The 18,556-nt window shown below is 50.8% G+C and overlaps 1 protein-coding gene across 2 annotated transcripts in view; it reads left to right on the forward strand.

The window, feature by feature from the left end:
• DACH2 (dachshund family transcription factor 2) overlaps positions 1-18,556 on the forward strand; it is a 359,667-nt gene that overhangs the window by 198,594 nt on the left and 142,517 nt on the right. The window lies entirely within an intron of this gene.

The raw sequence follows: 18,556 nt of genomic DNA on the forward strand, positions 1-18,556 counted from the left end.
GGGCCACAGTAACAAGTGCGACATGTTCCCATTAGAAAGGAGAGAGTCTCCCATAGTATTGGCCTATGCAGAGAATGCAAGGGCTGCCAAAAATTTGGAGGCATTTCAGTGCCTCTTGGAAGAGACGTGGAGGAGGGCCTCATAAAAAAAAATGTTCCCATTAGAAAGGAGCGGGCCTCCTATACTTGTAATGCCCATGCACTAAGTGTATGGGCTGACAAACATTTACCCCTGGGGGTATACATGAACATACTGTATAAACATTTTTTTTTACGGGCATCATAAACACCCTTTAAAAAAATGATTTGGGTGTTGCATTACGGACCACGGTCACCCTGGTGATATGGTGGTGGAGGATGAGGAGAAGGAGGAGGACAAGAGCAAATAGACATAATCAGGAAGCGTATACCCATGTGTGGTGTGAAGAGGTGTATGGGAATACACCTCCCAAGAAAAGACACTGGATTTGAGTTTGTTACGCTGCTATCATTCGTTGGTGTTGAGACGTCTGGCCCAATCCAGCCCTTGTTCATTTTTATAAGAGTCAGCCTGTCAGCATTTTCAGTTGACAGGCGGATGCGCTTATCAGTTATAATTCCACCAGCGGCACTAAAAACCCGCTCTGATAAAACGCTGGCGGCAGGGCAGGCCAGGACCTCCAAGGCATAGAGAGCCAGTTCATTCCACGTATCCAGCTTGGATACCCAATGTATCGCCGGCGTCCCTGCCCTCTGCTAGGCAGGGACGCTGTTCCCCTCACCTCCCTGCTCCGTGCCCGGCGTCCTCCTCCCGCTCTGCTGGCAGCGCGCGCTCCTTCCCGGCCACTGTGCTAAGGGCGCGCGCTCTCCCTCCCTCTTAAAGGGGCCGCGCGCGCCGTCCTAAGGAGTCCCCGGCCAATGGCCGGAGGACTTCACCATATATAAGGCACCTCCTCCAAAATGGAGGTGCCCGAGCAATGTTGTTGCACTGTTCACTACTCTGCTTCAGCCCTCAGGTCCCGTTGCCAGTTAACTGCCAGATACCTGCCAGATTCCTGCCAGCTTGCTGTCTTATTCCTGCCTGCTAGCCTGAGGTCCGACGGTCTGCCTTACAACTCCTGTCAGTCTGTCTAAGGACCAGCTTGCCCGCTCACCTGGGAGCGCACTTCAGCTACCTGCCTGCTTGCCTGAGGTCCGACGGTCTGCCTTCCAACTCCTGTCAGTCTGTCTATGGACCAGCTTGCCCGCTCACCTGGGAGTGCACATCTGCTACCTGTCTGCTAGCCTACCTGGAGGCTCCGCCGTCACGTGCTGTGACCACCTGCCTGTCCAGTGACTCCTGTCCGCTCACCTGGGAGCGCTCATCTGCTGCCTGTCCGTTAGCCTACCTGGAGGCTCTGCCGTCACGTCCTGTGACCACCCGCTTATCCAGAGACTCTCGCCCGCTCATCTGGGAGCGCTCATCTGCCGCCTGTCTGTTGGTCTAACCTGGAGGCTCCGCCGTCACATGCTGTGACCACCCGTTTATCCAGAGACTCTCGCCTGCTCACCTGGGAGCTCAAGTCTACCTTCAGCCGCCACAGGTCGTACCAACCCTTTACCCAGAGACTGCCCCGGTCACTTGCCGTGACCATCTGCCCGTTCACCCAGAGACTGCCCCAGTCACTTGCCGTGATCTCCTGCCCGTTCTTCCAGAGACTGTCCCGGTCACTTGCCGTGACAATCTGCCCGTTCACCCAGAGACTGCCCCAGTCACTTGTCGTGATCTCCTGCCCGTTCTTCCAGAGACTGTCCCGGTCACCTGCTGTGACTGCCTGCCTGGTCGCCACCCGCTCCCTTACAAGGACCGCCCCCTTGTATAGTAGCTCAGAGGTTCCGCCTCCCAGACCCGTTACAGTTTGCTCGGGCCATGGAACCCGGTGGCACCCAAGCTCCCTCGCTCTCGGACCTCTGTCATGAACTGTCCCGTCAGAGGTCCCAACAGGAGTCCATCCTGGGTCACCTGCGGAATGTCAATTCTCGCATGGACACTCTGACTGCTCCACCAGCAACCACCGCCAGTGCCATGACTCGCAACCCGGCAGCTCCGCTGCCCACCAATACCATGGTATCCTACCCCGGACCCCGGCTTTCTGCACCTCCTCGCTTCGGAGGCGACTCCGCCCAGGCTCGGGGCTTCATTAATCAGTGCACCCTGCACTTTGAACTCCTGTCCCACCAGTTTAACTCCGACCGGGCCAAAATTGCCTTCATCATGTCCCATCTCACCGGGGAGGCCCTGGCCTGGCTAAATCCTCTATGGGAGAGAGGAGACCCCCTGGTGTCCGACTTGCCTGCCTTTCTCACGGCTTTCCGGAAAGTCTTCGACGAACCCGGACGGAAGACCTCATCCGCATCATCTCTGCTACGCCTCCGTCAGGGAAGTCTCACCGTGGGCCAATATGCCATACGGTTCCGTACCCTTGCCTCGGAGCTGGCCTGGGATAACGACGCTCTGGTATCCGTCTTCTGGGAGGGTCTGTCCGGCCGTATTAAAGATGAACTTGCCGGTCGGGACGTTCCTACCACTCTCGATGACCTAATAACTCTTGCCACCCGGATTGACCTACGGTTCCAGGAGCGTGCCAAAGAGGTCACCCGTGAGAGGAGGTTTCCACGTCTAGCTCCTACTTTTCAGAAACCCGTCACTCCCTCTGTCTCTCCCCAGGTACACTCTCCTGAGCCTATGCAGGTCGACCAGACCAAGATGGTCAAAACCCGTCAGGACTTACGCCGTGCCGAGGGGAGCTGCTTCTACTGTGGCAGTAAGGAGCACCGGATCCGTGCCTGCCCAGAGAGGTCGGGAAACGCCTGTGTCTAGGTTCGCTCAGAGATGTCGACCTAGACGAGAATAAATCCTCTCCATCTCTGCTGCTGTCAGTTTCAATCGTCTGCGGGGAGAACCGTTATTTCGAACTAGCCCAACTGGACTCTGGAGCAGCCGGGAATCTTATTTCACAGTCCCTGGTAGAGAAATACCGCATCCCCACCAAACCTCTGGCTGTACCCTTGTCTGTTGCTGCCGTGGATGGGGGTCTCTTACCACGCCTCATCCAACTCATCACCGAATCCATTACTCTGCAGGTGGGAATGCTGCATTCTGAGAGTATCTCCTTTCATGTTCTGCCTGGACTCTCTCACGCCCTCCTGCTAGGTCTACCTTGGTGTCACGGGTGTGTCGCCACGAAGATCGTCACGATTACACAGCCTGACTTCTCGCAGCTGACTTTTTGGTGCTTTGTGTTTTTCGGCAGTGAGGGAGTTAATTCTCTCTCTCTCTGTGCTAGACGAGGTCCAGCCTCGCCCAGCTGCAATCAATGCTGCCGTAGTGAGACTCCTTCAAATGCCTGCTGGTCTGTTAGGGAAGTGTCGGTGAAAGCATTTCATGCAGACTAACAGAGCGGATCGTGGTATTTGGAGTTTCAGAGATAAGTGCATTTGGAGTGTTTTTTCCCTTCCTCGCTTTATCATTTATCTCCTTTCCCGTTGGTGTTCCCTCTGTTGTAGTTGTGTAGTTTTTGTATGCAAGGTGGTTTTGGTTTTTCCCTTGTACTGTCTCGTTCGTCTAAGTACTGTGTGTGGGCATATTATTACTTGTCCCCTTTTGTTGTGATCGGGGTCCTTCTCAGGACTAGATTACTTAGGTGCAGGGATCCTCAGGAGGTAGGGGTTACGCTGGCGGCCTGGACCTCTGTACCTTTAACAGTACCTCCAGGTTGAGGGATTAGTCAGGGCCCCAGCTTAGGGTCAGCTTAGGCCCCCTACCTCCAGTATACAGAGACAGCGTGACACTTGGCTCCAGAGACATGCACCCGTGCTTGACTGGCAGACCGGAGAAGTCCTTCGCTGGGGACAGGACTGCCATAAGACCTGTCTGGTTCCCGTCCATCCCGTCCGTCCTTCTCCTACCCCAGCTAATCTACCTGGACTTCCGATTCCTTATTGGTCTTATGCTGATGTCTTTAATAAAAAGGAAGCAGAGACACTACCCCCTCATAGACCATACGACTGCCCTATCGACTTGTTACCCGGTACTACTCCTCCCCGTGGGCGTATTTATCCATTATCCGCTGCTGAGACCCGGTCGATGTCCGAATATATTGAGGAGAATCTGGCCAGGGGATTCATCCGGAAATCTACCTCCCCGGCGGGAGCAGGCTTCTTCTTCGTAAAAAAGAAGGACGGCTCTCTCCGTCCCTGTATAGACTATAGAGGCCTTAACCAGATCACGGTGAAGAATAAGTACCCCCTTCCGCTCATTCCGGAGTTATTTGATCGTCTGAGAGGGGCTAGAATCTTCACCAAACTGGACCTCCGTGGGGCGTACAACCTGGTTCGTATCCGTCAGGGGGATGAATGGAAGACGGCATTCAACACCCGGGACGGCCACTATGAATATCTGGTAATGCCCTTTGGTCTCTGTAACGCTCCTGCCGTCTTTCAAGAGTTGGTCAATGACATCTTCCGGGACCTTCTCTACTCCTGCGTAGTGGTGTACCTGGACGACATCTTGGTCTTCTCTCCGGATCTCCAGACTCACCGGAGGGACGTTAGTCAGGTCCTGCTCAGGCTCAGGCAGAATCACCTCTTCGCTAAATACGAGAAGTGCCTCTTTGAGCAGACCTCGCTTCCGTTTTTGGGCTACATTATTTCTCAGACCAGCCTACGAATGGATCCAGAGAAACTGTCTGCCATCGAGAAATGGCCTCGACCGGAGGGGTTGAAGGCCATTCAGCGGTTCCTGGGCTTCGCCAACTACTACTGCCTCTTCATACCACACTTCTCTTCCCGGACTGCCCCAATTTCCGCGCTCACCCGTAAGGGTACTAATCCCAAAGAGTGGCCGCCCGAAGCAGAGGAGGCCTTTCTTTCCTTAAAACAGGCCTTCTCTTCCGCCCCGGTGCTGCATCGCCCGGACGGCAACAAGCAGTTCTTCCTGGAAGTTGACGCCTCCTCCTCTGGAGCCGGAGCGGTACTTACTCAAAAATCATCTTCCGGGAGGATGGTAACTTGCGGCTTCTTCTCTAAACTCTTCTCCTCCTCAGAGCGCAATTATTCCATAGGAGACCGAGAGTTATTGGCCATCAAACTGGCATTGGAGGAGTGGCGTTACCTGCTCGAGGGGGCTCTTCACCCGGTAATAATTTACACTGACCACAAGAACTTGGCTTACCTCCAGTATGCCCAGAGACTTAACCCGCGCCAAGCCCGGTGGTCCTTGTTTTTTGCTCGCTTTGATTTTGTTCTTCATTTTCGCCCGGCTGACAAAAACGTCAAGACGGACGCCTTGTCTCGATCCTTTCTGGTGTCTGATCTCGAGGAAGATCCGAAACACATCATCGATCCCGCCAGAGTAATGCAGGTGGCTCCCGTGAGTCTAAATCGTCTCCCTCCCGGAAAGACGTTCGTATCAGTACCTGATCGGGAGAAGATCCTTCACTGGGGTCACTCGTCTAAACTAGCTGGCCATGCCGGTCAGAAAAAGACCCTCCAGCTTATTACCCGGCACTACTGGTGGCCTACCCTGCACAAGGACGTAATAGACTTTGTTTCTGCCTGTGTGTCCTGCGCCCGCAACAAGGTTCCGAGACATCTGCCAGCCGGTCGCCTCCTTCCGCTCCCAGTACCTGCTGCCCCCTGGCAGCATATAGCAATGGACTTTATAACAGACCTCCCAGTCTCTGCCGGTTGTACGGTCATTTGGGTGGTCGCTGACCGCTTCTCCAAGATGGCTCATTTCGTTCCCCTGCCAGGCCTCCCGTCTGCACCCGAGCTAGCTAAAGACTTTATTCATCACATCTTTCGTCTTCATGGCCTGCCCCTCCACATCGTGTCGGATCGTGGGGTACAGTTCACCTCACGCTTCTGGAGAGCCACTTGTAAACTGCTAGATGTCACCCTGGACTTCTCTTCCGCTTACCACCCACAGTCCAATGGTCAAGTGGAGCGGATCAATCAGAACCTGACCAGTTACCTCCGGCACTTCGTTAATGCCCATCATTCTGACTGGGTGGATCTCCTACCATGGGCCGAGTTCTCTTATAACAATCACGAGAGCGAATCCTCCTCCAAATCCCCGTTTTTTGTAGTCTTCGGTCAGCATCCTCGGATTCCTTTTCCTGTCTCCACCTCTGTGGACAACCCGGCTGCGGAATCTCTCGTTAGCAAATTTTCCTCCATTTGGGAGAGTACCCGATCCGCACTCCTTCAGTCGTCCGAACGGATGAAAAGACACGCTGACAAAAAACGCCTGGATCCTCCACAATTTCGTCCCGGAGATAAAGTCTGGCTCTCATCTAAATATGTCCGACTCAAGATACCTTCTTACAAGTTAGGGCCTCGGTTCATCGGTCCTCTGGAGGTCATCAGTCAGATCAACCCGGTGGCCTATAAATTGAAACTCCCGGCCAACTTACGGATCCCTAACTCCTTCCATGTATCTCTCCTCAAACCTGTGGTACTTAACTCTTTTTCCAAGTCTACAGGTACGCCTCCTGCTCCGGTTTCTGCTGAGGACGAGTTTGAGGTAGAGAACATTCTTGCCACCAAAAGGGTAAGAGGAAAGACCTTTTTTCTAGTAGATTGGAAGGGGTTTGGTCCTGAGGAGAGAACGTGGGAGCCCCGGGAGAACATCCATGCCCCTCTTATCCTTGCTAAATTTCTGTCTGGCCTAAAAAAGGGGGGGCCTAAAGGGGGGGGTACTGTAGCGCCGGCGTCCCTGCCCTCTGCTAGGCAGGGACGCTGTTCCCCTCACCTCCCTGCTCCGTGCCCGGCGTCCTCCTCCCGCTCTGCTGGCAGCGCGCGCTCCTTCCCGGCCACTGTGCTTAGGGTGCGCGCGCGCGCTCTCCCTCCCTCTTAAAGGGGCCGCGCGCGCCGTCCTAAGGAGTCCCTGGCCAATGGCCGGAGGACTTCACCATATATAAGGCACCTCCTCCAAAATGGAGGTGCCCGAGCAATGTTGTTGCACTGTTCACTACTCTGCTTCAGCCCTCAGGTCCCGTTGCCAGTTACCTGCCAGATACCTGCCAGATTCCTGCCTGATTGCTGTCTTATTCCTGCCTGCTAGCCTGAGGTCCGACGGTCTGCCTTACAACTCCTGTCAGTCTGTCTAAGGACCAGCTTGCCCGCTCACCTGGGAGCGCACTTCAGCTACCTGCCTGCTTGCCTGAGGTCCGACGGTCTGCCTTCCCAACTCCTGTCAGTCTGTCTATGGACCAGCTTGCCCGCTCACCTGGGAGCGCACATCTGCTACCTGTCTGCTAGCCTACCTGGAGGCTCCACCGTCACGTGCTGTGACCACCTGCCTGTCCAGTGACTCCTGTCCGCTCACCTGGGAGCGCTCATCTGCTGCCTGTCCGTTAGCCTACCTGGAGGCTCTGCCGTCACGTGCTGTGACCACCCGCTTATCCAGAGACTCTTGCCCGCTCATCTGGGAGTGCTCATCTGCCGCCTGTCTGTTGGTCTTCCTGGAGGCTCCGCCGTCACATGCTGTGACCACCCGTTTATCCAGAGACTCTCGCCTGCTCACCTGGGAGCTCAAGTCTACCTTCAGCCGCCACAGGTCGTACCAACCCTTTACCCAGAGACTGCCCCGGTCACTTGCCGTGACCATCTGCCCGTTCTTCCAGAGACTGTCCCGGTCACTTGCCGTGACCATCTGCCCGTTCACCCAGAGACTGCCCCAGTCACTTGTCGTGATCTCCTGCCCGTTCTTCCAGAGACTGTCCCGGTCACCTGCTGTGACTGCCTGCCTGGTCGCCACCCGCTCCCTTACAAGGACCGCCCCCTTGTATAGTAGCTCAGAGGTTCCGCCTCCCAGACCCGTTACACCCAATAATTATAAGGCACAGAGGAATCACGGAGGACGTTGGTACGGTCGGCAAGGTACTCCATCAGCATCTTCCCAAACTTTGCACTCCTTGTGAGAGTACCCCGTGCATCAGGGCCTGTGCGACGGGAGGGGCTGATAAAACTCTCCCAGAATTTTGACAGTGTTTCCCTGCCTCTGCTGGATTGGAGTTGTGTCTCTCTAGCCTGTACTCTATGGTTGTCCAACGAAGTGTACCCTCTGCCACCAGTATTTTCAGATGGGAATTTTTTAATAGTTCCTCAACAAGGGCCTTCTCGTACTGCCCCATTTTTGTAGACCTGTCCGCCTCAGGAACAAGAGATATAAAGTTCTCCTTGTAGTGTGGGTCTAGAAGTGTCACCAACCAGTAATGATTGTCACCCAAAATTTTGAGAACGCAATGGTCATGGGAAAGGCAGCGTAACATAAACTCTGCCATGCGTGCCAGACTACTAACAGGCAAGACTTCCGTGTCCTCACCAAGAGGATGACTGACCATGCTCTCCTCCTCCTCCTCCTCTCTGTCCTCTGGCCATCCACGCTGAACAGACGGTATGACAGCTGTGCAGGTAGTACCGTCTATAGTGCATGAAACTAGCTTCTGTCCTTCCTCCTCCTCCTCCTCATTGTCACCCAATCCACGTTGGGATCAGATGAGGCTGGGCTGTGTGTAATCACCCTGTATGGTTCCGTGCTCCATCTCATCGTGCTCCGCCTGCAATGCATCCTCTTTGATTGTGAGCAGAGAGAGCGTTTCAGAAGACAGAGAAGCGGAATGGTGACGCTAAATATGGCGTCATCGCCGTTCACCATCTTGGTGGAGTCCTCAAAGTTTTGGAGGATGGTACATATGTCTGACATCCATGTCCACTCCTGAGGTCTTATGTGTGGAGTCTGAACTGAATACCGACGGCCTTGTTGATGCTGGTACTCAACAACTGCCCTCTTCTGCTCACAAATCCTTCCCAACATCTGCAATGTAGAGTTCCAACGCTTGGGGACATCACACACCCGTCTGTGAGCCGGAAGCTGCAAACGCTGCTGAAACACGGCAAGAGCGGCGGAAGCTGTAGCTGACTTTCTAAAATGGGAACACAGGCAGCGTACTTTAACAATCAGATCTGGCAGCTCCGGGTAGGATTTGAGAAACCTCTGAACCACGAGGTTAAGCACATGGGCCAGGCATGGTAAGTGTGAGAGCTCGCCTTGCCTCAGAGTCGCCACCAGGTTCCAGCTATTGTCATACAAGACCATGCCTGGCTGTAGGTTCAGCGCTGTGAGCCACAGATCTGCCTGCTCTTTCAAAGCTGTCCACAACTCTTCAGCATTGTGCGGTTTTTCACCTAAGCATATTAGCTTCAGCACAGCCTGTTGCCGCTTGGCCGAGGCAGTGCTGCAGTGCTTCCAGCTTGTGACTGATGTGGTCATTTCGGAGATTGAGGCTGAAGAGGAGGAGAAGGCTGAGGGGGATGAGGTGCAGGAGCTGTAGACCGTGGGGGCAACCCTGCTTGACCTAGGGCCCGCAATCCTTGGCTCGGGAGGACGTGTTCCGTCCCGAAGTCCGACTGGGTCCTGGCTTCCACTACGTTAACCCAGTGTGCCGTCAGCGAGATGTACCGTCCCTGCCCACAAGCACTTGTCCACGTGTCCGAGGTTAGGTGGACTTTCCCGGTAACTGCGTTGTTGAGGGCACGGCTAATGTTTTGGGACACATGCTTGTGTAATTCGGGGACGGCACACTGGGAGAAATAGTGGCGGCTGGGGACCGAGTATCGAGGGACGGCCGCCGCCATCAGATTGCGGATTGCTTCCTTCTCCACGAGCCTAAAAGGCAACATTTCGAGCGCAAGCAGTCGTGAAATGTGAGAATTTAGTAGTGTGGCCTGTGGGGCATTGGCTGCATATTTGCGCTTGCTTTCCAAGGACTGGGGTATGGAGAACTGAACGCTGCGCTTGGACAAGGACATGGATGGGCTTCCTGGTGCTGCTACTTGAGAGTGTGCAACGACAGGTGCAGGTCAGGAGGCATCTTCGCATGCACCATGGACAGGGGATTGGCTTGCATGCACAACAGCGGAAGAAGCAATGGTGCCACCTGCAGACACTCTCATGGACCCTGGGGTTTGGCCCACAAAGTCGGGTGCTTTGCTGCCATGTGCCTGATCATGCTGGTGCTGGTCAGGCTGGTCGTTTTGCCACCCCTGCTGATGCTGGCCTGGCAGGTGGTGCAAATGGCCTTTTTGGGGCTATCGGCAGAGTCTTTAAAAGACAACCAGACTCTGGAAGACCTAACAGTTGTACTGCCAACTTCCTTCGTGTTGGTGTTACGGGGAACGGTTGCCTGCCTTCTGTCTGCGGCCACCACACTGCTTCTTCCTGCCTGTTGGGGTGCTCTGCCTCCCTCCCCCTTTGTGCTGCTGTCCTCGCTCTGCATGTCCTCCTGCCAGGTTGGGTCAGTTACTGTATCATCCACCACCTCGTCTTCCACTTCCTCGCTCTGGTCCTCCTCCTGACTTTCTGGCAATTGTGTCTCATCATCGTCCCCCCTCTTGTGACAGTTTCCCACCGTCGCCTTCGTTTGACCGTGGCTGCTCAAATATTTGGGCATCGCTACACGGGATCTCCTCTTGCCCCGCTTCAAGTGAACCAGGCGAGAGGCCTGAATGTATAAATGGAAAAGTGAACAGCTCTTCAGAGTGTCCAAGTGTGGGATCAGTTGTCTCCGGGCACTCGGCATGGTGGGAGGAAGGAGGATCAGGGTGAGGAATATGCGGTCCAGACTCACGGCTACTGAGAGTTGACCGTGTGGAAGACAGGGTGGTGGTGGTGGTGGTGGCGGCAAAGTGACTGGAAGCATTATCCGCTATCCAACCAACAACCTTTTGACACTGCTCTGGGTTCAATAGTGATGTGCTGCGGTCCCCTAGGAATTGGGACAGGAAGATCAGGCGAGAAGATGTGGGTGTTTGTTTTGGCACAATTTCGGCTTGCCCACGGCCTTGTCCTCGGCCTCTGCATGCCCCATTGCCATCACGTCCAGTTCCCCATCCCTTGCCATGTGCTCACGCTCACTATAAATGACTGAGTTTGGAGCGAACTTATATGTGATCCGTGTGACGGAGAAAACAGAGTTTTAAATACCTGTCCTGTAGGTAAGTAGTTTGACCAGCAAACTGCTGTGAATTGCTTCACTGACACACTGAAAGAAATTTTTAATGGAGGCCAGAAATGGCAGTATTTTCTGACAACGTATATGTGATCCGTTTGACGGCGAAAACACAGTTTTAAGTAACTGGATTTCTAGCGCTGTAATATGGAAAGGACCTGGCTGTATTCTGCAGTGCCAACAAGCAAATGGCGCAGAATAACGGTGTTCTCTGGATTGCTTTTTAAGCAAATAATGAGGATTAAGATCCAAAATAAATTATTCCTGGCCCCTGAGACCTGGGACTATTTCTAGAAATATCTAACAGCAGCAGAAGGCAGAACTGGAATGGAGCCTCTTGTGCTATATACACTGCAGTCTGCTATATACCCTGCCTGCCTGCCTATATACTCTGCCTGCCTGATATCTCTGCAGATGGATTAGTCCTCTGAAGGACTGTTTGTTAAGATTGTATGTGCATTGTACGGTTTTTCTCCCTACACTACCTAATACATGATCAAATCTCTCCCTAGCTCAGCACCTCTCCCTACACTGTCTGATCCGGAGTGACTGTGACAAGCAAGGCGGCGCCAGACCTGATGACACTGTGACAATCACTGCTATGCCACAACCACCATGGCTGCGGCATTACAGTGTATGGCATTCAATCCCTGCATGTTCATTGGCTCTGTAAAGAGCGCCAAACATGCAGGTAGGGGACCCGAGCTCCCGCTGAGCAACCCCGGAAATACTCAGCGAGCGCCGAGCAGTAGCGAGCATACTCGCTCATCACTAGTCCCAAACCTTAAGATGGGACATAAATATTTAATTGCTAGAGGTCAGATTGTTGATATCCCGTCTTGATATTGATTATGGCATATTAAGTGGAATTTGGTGGAGCTTCACATGCCCGTGTGGAGAAGGGACAAATCCATTCATCAGTTTGTTGCATCTTTTGGCGATCTGCAACATTGTATCAGCAGCACAAGGTACCGGGTACTGGATGCCCTTTAGGATCCTGGTGGACCTCCCCTTTAAGTGATCGGGTTTACAAACAATCTCCTTATTCCATCTTTTGTAATGCAGTGTTTTTTCTTTCTCCCTCATTGGGCCGCGTCTGATGTAAAGGTCCTCCATGGTGGTGATGGGGTTAGGACCTCCTTTTAAAGAACCTCCTTGAAGCCGATGTTACCTCTGGTTCTCAGTGAATTATGAGCCCGTTTTGTCGCCTTTGTATTATTTTTGGAAGAATTGCAGAACTCCCTCATTTTCTTTTTTCATGATTGAGGCTCTGATGTTGCCAACTCTAAATTAACGATGATGAATTTTATATGGCAGCGTCCGATACTGCGCTCTGGACTCTCAGCTGCAGACCGCGTTTATTGAAACTGCTAAGTGCCGTGTTAATCAGTTAACATTAAGTATATACTGGGGGATGGCGGCCATTATGCGCCTTCATGTACATCCAGGATCTGCATGAATCGCAGTCACCTAATATGATGTGTTTCTTGTGAGAGCGGATGTAGCAGCAGCTGCAGGGCCCCAGCGCCTCCATGGTTGGTGTGAGTCCTGGTGCAGGCTGACAGCCTGACCTTCTGTCTCCTCACCCAGGAGACCCCACTGACCGCACATACAGACGTCTACGTGCCATCAACACCCAGCAGCTTATGGACGATCTCCACTCATCTTTACCTCTCATCTCCTGTCCAGACTCTGCATTGTCATATTATAACACATTGCAGAGCGCCCTGGATGAAGCCGCACCGGCTACACGCAGAACGACCTGGGACAGACAATGACGACCCTGGCACACGATGCTGACACGTCTACTCCAGCGCTGCTCCAGGGACCGAGCCTCTGTGGACATAATCACTTTCAGCAGAAGATTTCATCCACTAGAAGTTCATGCTCAAAACTTATAACCCTGCTTTCCATCTGACCAAACAAGTGACTCCACCGCCCTAAACTAGCCAACAATCCAAAACGAGTCTTCAAAACCTTCCACTCCCTCCTGAGCCCTAAAGTACAGATCCCAGTCACCAACTTCAGTGGTGACGATCTGGTCACTTATCTCCTACAAAAAATCAACCAAATTCGTCAGGACATTTTTGCACAATCCCCTCAGAGCCTGGATCTCCTTCACTCCCGCACCTCAAGTTCACTTTCCATCTTCGAGCCGGTCACAGAAGAAAAAGTGACCTGGTTCCTTGCATCTTCTTGCCCTACAACCTGCACTGATGACCCTATTCCCTCACATCTCCTTTAGTCCCTCTCCCCAGCTGTCACTACGCACCTAAATAAAATATTTATCCTCTCTCTTTCTTCAGGTATCTTTCCCTCCTCATTTAAACATGTCATCATAACCCCTTTACTTAACAACCATCCCTGGACCAGAACTGCACTGCTAGCTACAGACCGGTCTCTAATCTTCCTTTCATCTCTAAACTCCTGGGACGCTTGGTCCACTCCCGTCTAATCCGCTGTCTCTCAGATAACTCTCTCCTCGACCCTCTACAATCTGGTTTCCGCTCCTTACACTCCACTCAAACTGCCCTCACTAAAGTCTCTAATGATCTACTAACAGCTAAATCTAATGGTCCCTGCTGATCTGCTGGATCTCTCTGCAGCATTCTACGCTGTGGATCACCAGCTCCTCCTCACTATGCTCCGCTCTATCGGCCTCAAGGACACCGCTCTCTCCTGGTTCTCCTAACTCTCTGACCGCTCTTTCACAGTATCTTTTGCCGGCTCCTCTTCCTCTCCTCGTCCCCTTACTATCGGGGTCCCGCAGGGCTCAGTCCTCGGACCCCTCCTCTTCTCTCTATACACGGCCCGTATTGGACAATCAGCAGATTTGGGTTACATTATCATCTCTATGCTGACAACTCCCAATTATACACCTCTTCCCCTGACATCACCCCTACCCTAATACAAAATACCAGTGATTGTCTGTCCGCTGTGTCTAGCATCATGTCCTCCCTCTATCTGACACTGAATCTCTCCAAAACTGAACTCCTTGTGTTTCCTCCCTCTACTAACCTACCGATACCTGACTTTGCAGTTTCCTTGGGTGGTGCCACCATAACTCCCAGCAGCACGCCCGCTCTGGTCATATTCGACACTAACCTTTCCTTTACTCCCTATATCCGATCACTCACTCGCTCTTGTCACCTGCATCTTATAAACCTCTCCAAAATCCGACCTTTTCTCACCTTTGATTCTGTAGAAACTCTTACTGTCACCCTGGACTACTGCAACTCTCTTCTGATCGCTCTCCCTCTTGCCAAACTTTCTCCTCCCCAATCCATCCTGAAGCCTTGGATATAGCTGGAGAATAAGGCTAGGTTCACACTTTGCGTATCTGGTTCAGATTTTTTTCACAATGTATTTGTGGCTTTTCTGCAGCAGAAATATAATTTGCTTGTATTTCATGTGGATTTTGTTGCAGATTTGGTGCAGATTTCACCCTTCTGATTAAGTTCCCATGATGAGTTTTTGACTTTGCATATTTTTGTTGTGCAAAAAAAAACCCAGAGCGTCTTACAGTTCCAGAAAAGTGGATGGGATTTATAGAAATCTCCTGCCCACTGCGCTTCTTATTTACACTGTGTAATCTGACCTTCGGTACGAGCTTGAAATCCGCAACATGTTAATTTCTCATTCGAGTTCGCTGAGTTTTCTTTTCAGATTTCCCCTTGAGGCCGGGCTCCCACTAGTGAATCACACTGGATGCGAGATGCTAATGACACTCGGCTCCTGCTCTGCTGCAAGCGGGAGCCAAGTGTCCGTGCTCCGAGTCTCTCGCATCAGAGAATTGCAGCACAGCTGCGGAGGAGACGGAGAAAGTAATTTCTCCTTCTACTCTGTTTCCGGCGTCAGTAGGAATCGCACTGCACTCGGGTGACATCCGAGTGCAGTGTGATGTTTCACATGTACCCATTGACTTATATGGGTGTGTGCCATCCGAATTCTGCATGCAATTGCAGCATGCTGTCTTTCTTTTTTCAGCCCAATCGCGATCTGGTTGGAGCTGAAAAAAAAGCCCCTATGAGCACAGATTCGTTAATTCACATTGGACCAAATGCAATCCGATTTTTTTTTTTTCATCGAATTGCATTCGTCCAATTTAATCACAAGTGAGAGCGAGCCCTTAGATTTGCATAAGATGCGGAAAATCCTCAGGTAAAATCTGCATGTACTCCGCACATGACTGTATCAAAAAAGAATAATGCCGGAAATATCAAAAACAAAGCAGCTTTATTTAAAATATGACACCAAAAGGAGCCAAAAACATGATAAAAACGTATGGGAAAAAATCTGTCAAATTCACAAGTAACTTAACTTGCATAATAAGTGCAGAAATTCAGCAACATCAAAAAGTCACCAAATATCCATTGTGGGAACGAAGTGTTACACTGCAAAAGATGAAATCCACCCTGATTCTGCACATAGAATTGACAGCCGGCGGATCTGAATAATGCAACAAAAGACCATTTCTAGTCTTATTTAGTTAAAAAATAGTATGTGGGTGAAAGTCAGCACAGCATCATTGCTAGGTATGCCCGATGAAGACTGGCATATAGCATCATGTAACAATCGAGGTTTAGATACCATTCAGGATTGTGGAAAGCTGTGTAGTAACCAGGGTGGGCACTTATGTATCACAGCTAAAGGAGAAGGGAAAGACGAGACATATAGCGAGATTCCTAAAGAGCGCAATTCTAGAATAATGCAGATTTGTAGCCATTCAGGATTTGTGGAAAGTTGGGTGACCGTCCTGCTGGGCTTTATACTCTATAGGAGACCCCGATAATAGTGAGAGGAGGATATAAACCGGACGGACTGGGGGGTGTACTCATGTTTCCAGCGGTTTATTTTAGGGTCAGGTATGCGGTTTCATCAATGATTCACAATCTGCCGCCGTCGGCGAGTCGTTACCAGTGAAGAATCGCTGCACAACGCGATGATATCACGTAGAACTGAAATATGAATAAAACCTCCGCCCCAAATGGATCCGGCCGAGATCAAAAGGCAAATGTGCGCCGTCCCCTTTCATCTCCAGCCTTCCATTTCCAGGGAGAGCGACCTTTCCTCCAGCTCTCAGCGCTTTCGCCTGTTTGATCTTAACCTGCAATTTTCTTTAAGAAAAGGGGGGAAAACCTTAAAAACTTAACAAGACAATCAGACAATTCACAAGGCTTTTATTATCGAGTAAATGGAGGAGTGTTTTCTATCAGTTGCAGGAGGAAAGCTGGACCGTGGTTTTACGTCTTAAGTATATGGTTCGTGATGAAGACGCACTGTGAATGCGAGGAACACAATGTTACTTCAAGGAGGGGAGAAAACAAAGGGTTAAACAGCAGGTTTCTACGAAGCAAAGAAGTAGAAGAAGGAAACAAACAAAAGAGAAACAAAAATAAACAAGAAACATATTGTAACAATTTTTTTTCTTCTTCTCTTTATGTGTTTCCCCTGGACAGATGGATCGCAACTGTTACATCAACCTTGTCGGTGTCTCCCAGCTTTCCAAAACTCCTGAATGGCAAATCTGTATACATGGCAGACTTGATTGCGAGGATCTGGAGTTGTGGAATTTAAATCATTAAAAAAAAAAAATCTGTGGATTTTACTCCACTATGAACTGAAGTGTTACTAAACTTTTGACAATTTTCTGATATATTGTAGCCCCTTAAAAGCCTGGTAGATTGGGGGGGAGGTCGGGTGTCTGGTCCTGAAACCCGCAGCTTCACAGGGCTCAAAAGCAAGTTTACGGGTCGGTATGTCGCTGTGCGCATGGTCATGCATGAGCTGCGCAGATTGCACGACCAGTGAGGGTCTCAGGACCCTGGACCTCACCAATCTACAAAGCAATTAACGGGCTATAATATTCACAAGATATTGATTTATCACAAGATTATAGTCTAGTTACCTTAGAAGCCTTTCCCCTTGTCCATTGGTGTGGTATTGCTGGGCACAGGGGCATAAATAGAAATCCTTGGATGCCATGATTGCAGTTCATCATGGCACCTAAGGGGTTAAACTGCTTTGATCAGCGCTAGCTTCAATCACAGCCGTTACCAGAGGGTGTCTCCTGTGTAAAACAGCCGGCACCTGCCTGGTAAGGAGTAAATGTGCGAGTCCGCTCCATACAAATCCAATGTCTACCAGATGTCGGGAGAGGTAAAAGGACGCGAAGCGGGGGTGGGGCCATATTGTGCTAGGCCCGCCCCTGCTCATGGATCCCTTAGCAGTCACGTCGCCTGCTGCTATTGGTGGTACGCTGCTCTACGGATCTATGCAAGCTGAGTAACAACCCCACTGGAGCAATGATGAGAGCCATGTTGGATTTTCAGATGTAGATTTATTGAAGAACCAGATCAATAGAATTTCTAATGCCCAAGTGCACGGCTGAATGCAGCCTTGGGTTACTTAGCATTAACTCCTCAGCTTCTGTCTCCTGGTTCACAGGACCTATGGAAATCGTGACTTTTGCAGCAATGTACAGTTGTGCTCAAAAGTTTACATACCCCGGGAGAATTTTTCCTTTCTTGTTTCAGAGAATATGAATGATAACAAAAAAACTTTTCCTCCACTCATGGTTATTGGTTGGGTGAAGCCATTTATTGTCAAACTACTGTGTTTTCTCTTTTTAAATCTTAATGACAACAAAAAATATTCAAATGACCCTGATATAAATTTCACATACCCCAGGTCTTAATACCGTGTATTGCCCCCTCTGACATCCATGACAGCTTGAAGTCTTTTGTGGTAGTTGTGGATGAGGTTTTTTATTTTCGCCGATGGTAAAGCTGCCCATTCTTCTTGGCAAAAAGCCTCCAGTTCCTGTAAATTCCTGGGCTGTCTAGCATGAACTGCGCGCTTGAGATCTCCCCAGAGTGGCTCAATGATATTGAGGTCAGGAGACTGAGATGGCCACTCCAGAACCTTCACTTTGTTATGCTGTAGCCAATGACAGGTCGACTTGGCCTTGTGTTTTGGATCGTTGTCATGTTGGAACATCCAAGTACGTCCCATGTGCAGCTTCCGGGCTGATGAGTGCAAATTTGCCTCCAGTATTTGCTGATGACGTGCTGCATTCATCTTTCCTTCAACTTTTACCAAGTTTCCTGTGCCTTTGTAGCTCACACATCCCCAAAACATCAGCGATCCACCTCCATGCTTTACTGTAGAAATGTTGTTCCTTTCATCATAGGTTGTGGCCAAAAAGTTCAATTTTGGTCTCATAACTTCTGGAACAAGGTAATTTGGAGTGTTGAGGCTTGTCTCTGTGCTGTTTGGTGTATTGTACATGAGATACTTTGTGGCATTTGCGCAGTAATGGCTTTCTTCTGGCAACTCAACCATGCAGACCATTTTTCTTCAAGTGCCTCCTTATTGTGCATCTTGAAACAGCCACACCGCTAGTTTTCAGAGAGTCCTGAATTTCAGCTGATGTTATTTGTGGGTTTTTCTTTGCATCCTGAACAATTTTTCTGGCAGTTGTGGCTGAAATTTTTGTTGGTCTACCTAACCGTGGTTTGGTTT

This window comes from Phyllobates terribilis, unplaced genomic scaffold (assembly GCF_046119375.1).
Source record: "Phyllobates terribilis strain yellow unplaced genomic scaffold, ASM4611937v1 Scaffold_7__3_contigs__length_470593459, whole genome shotgun sequence".
Lineage (NCBI taxonomy): Eukaryota > Metazoa > Chordata > Amphibia > Anura > Dendrobatidae > Phyllobates > Phyllobates terribilis.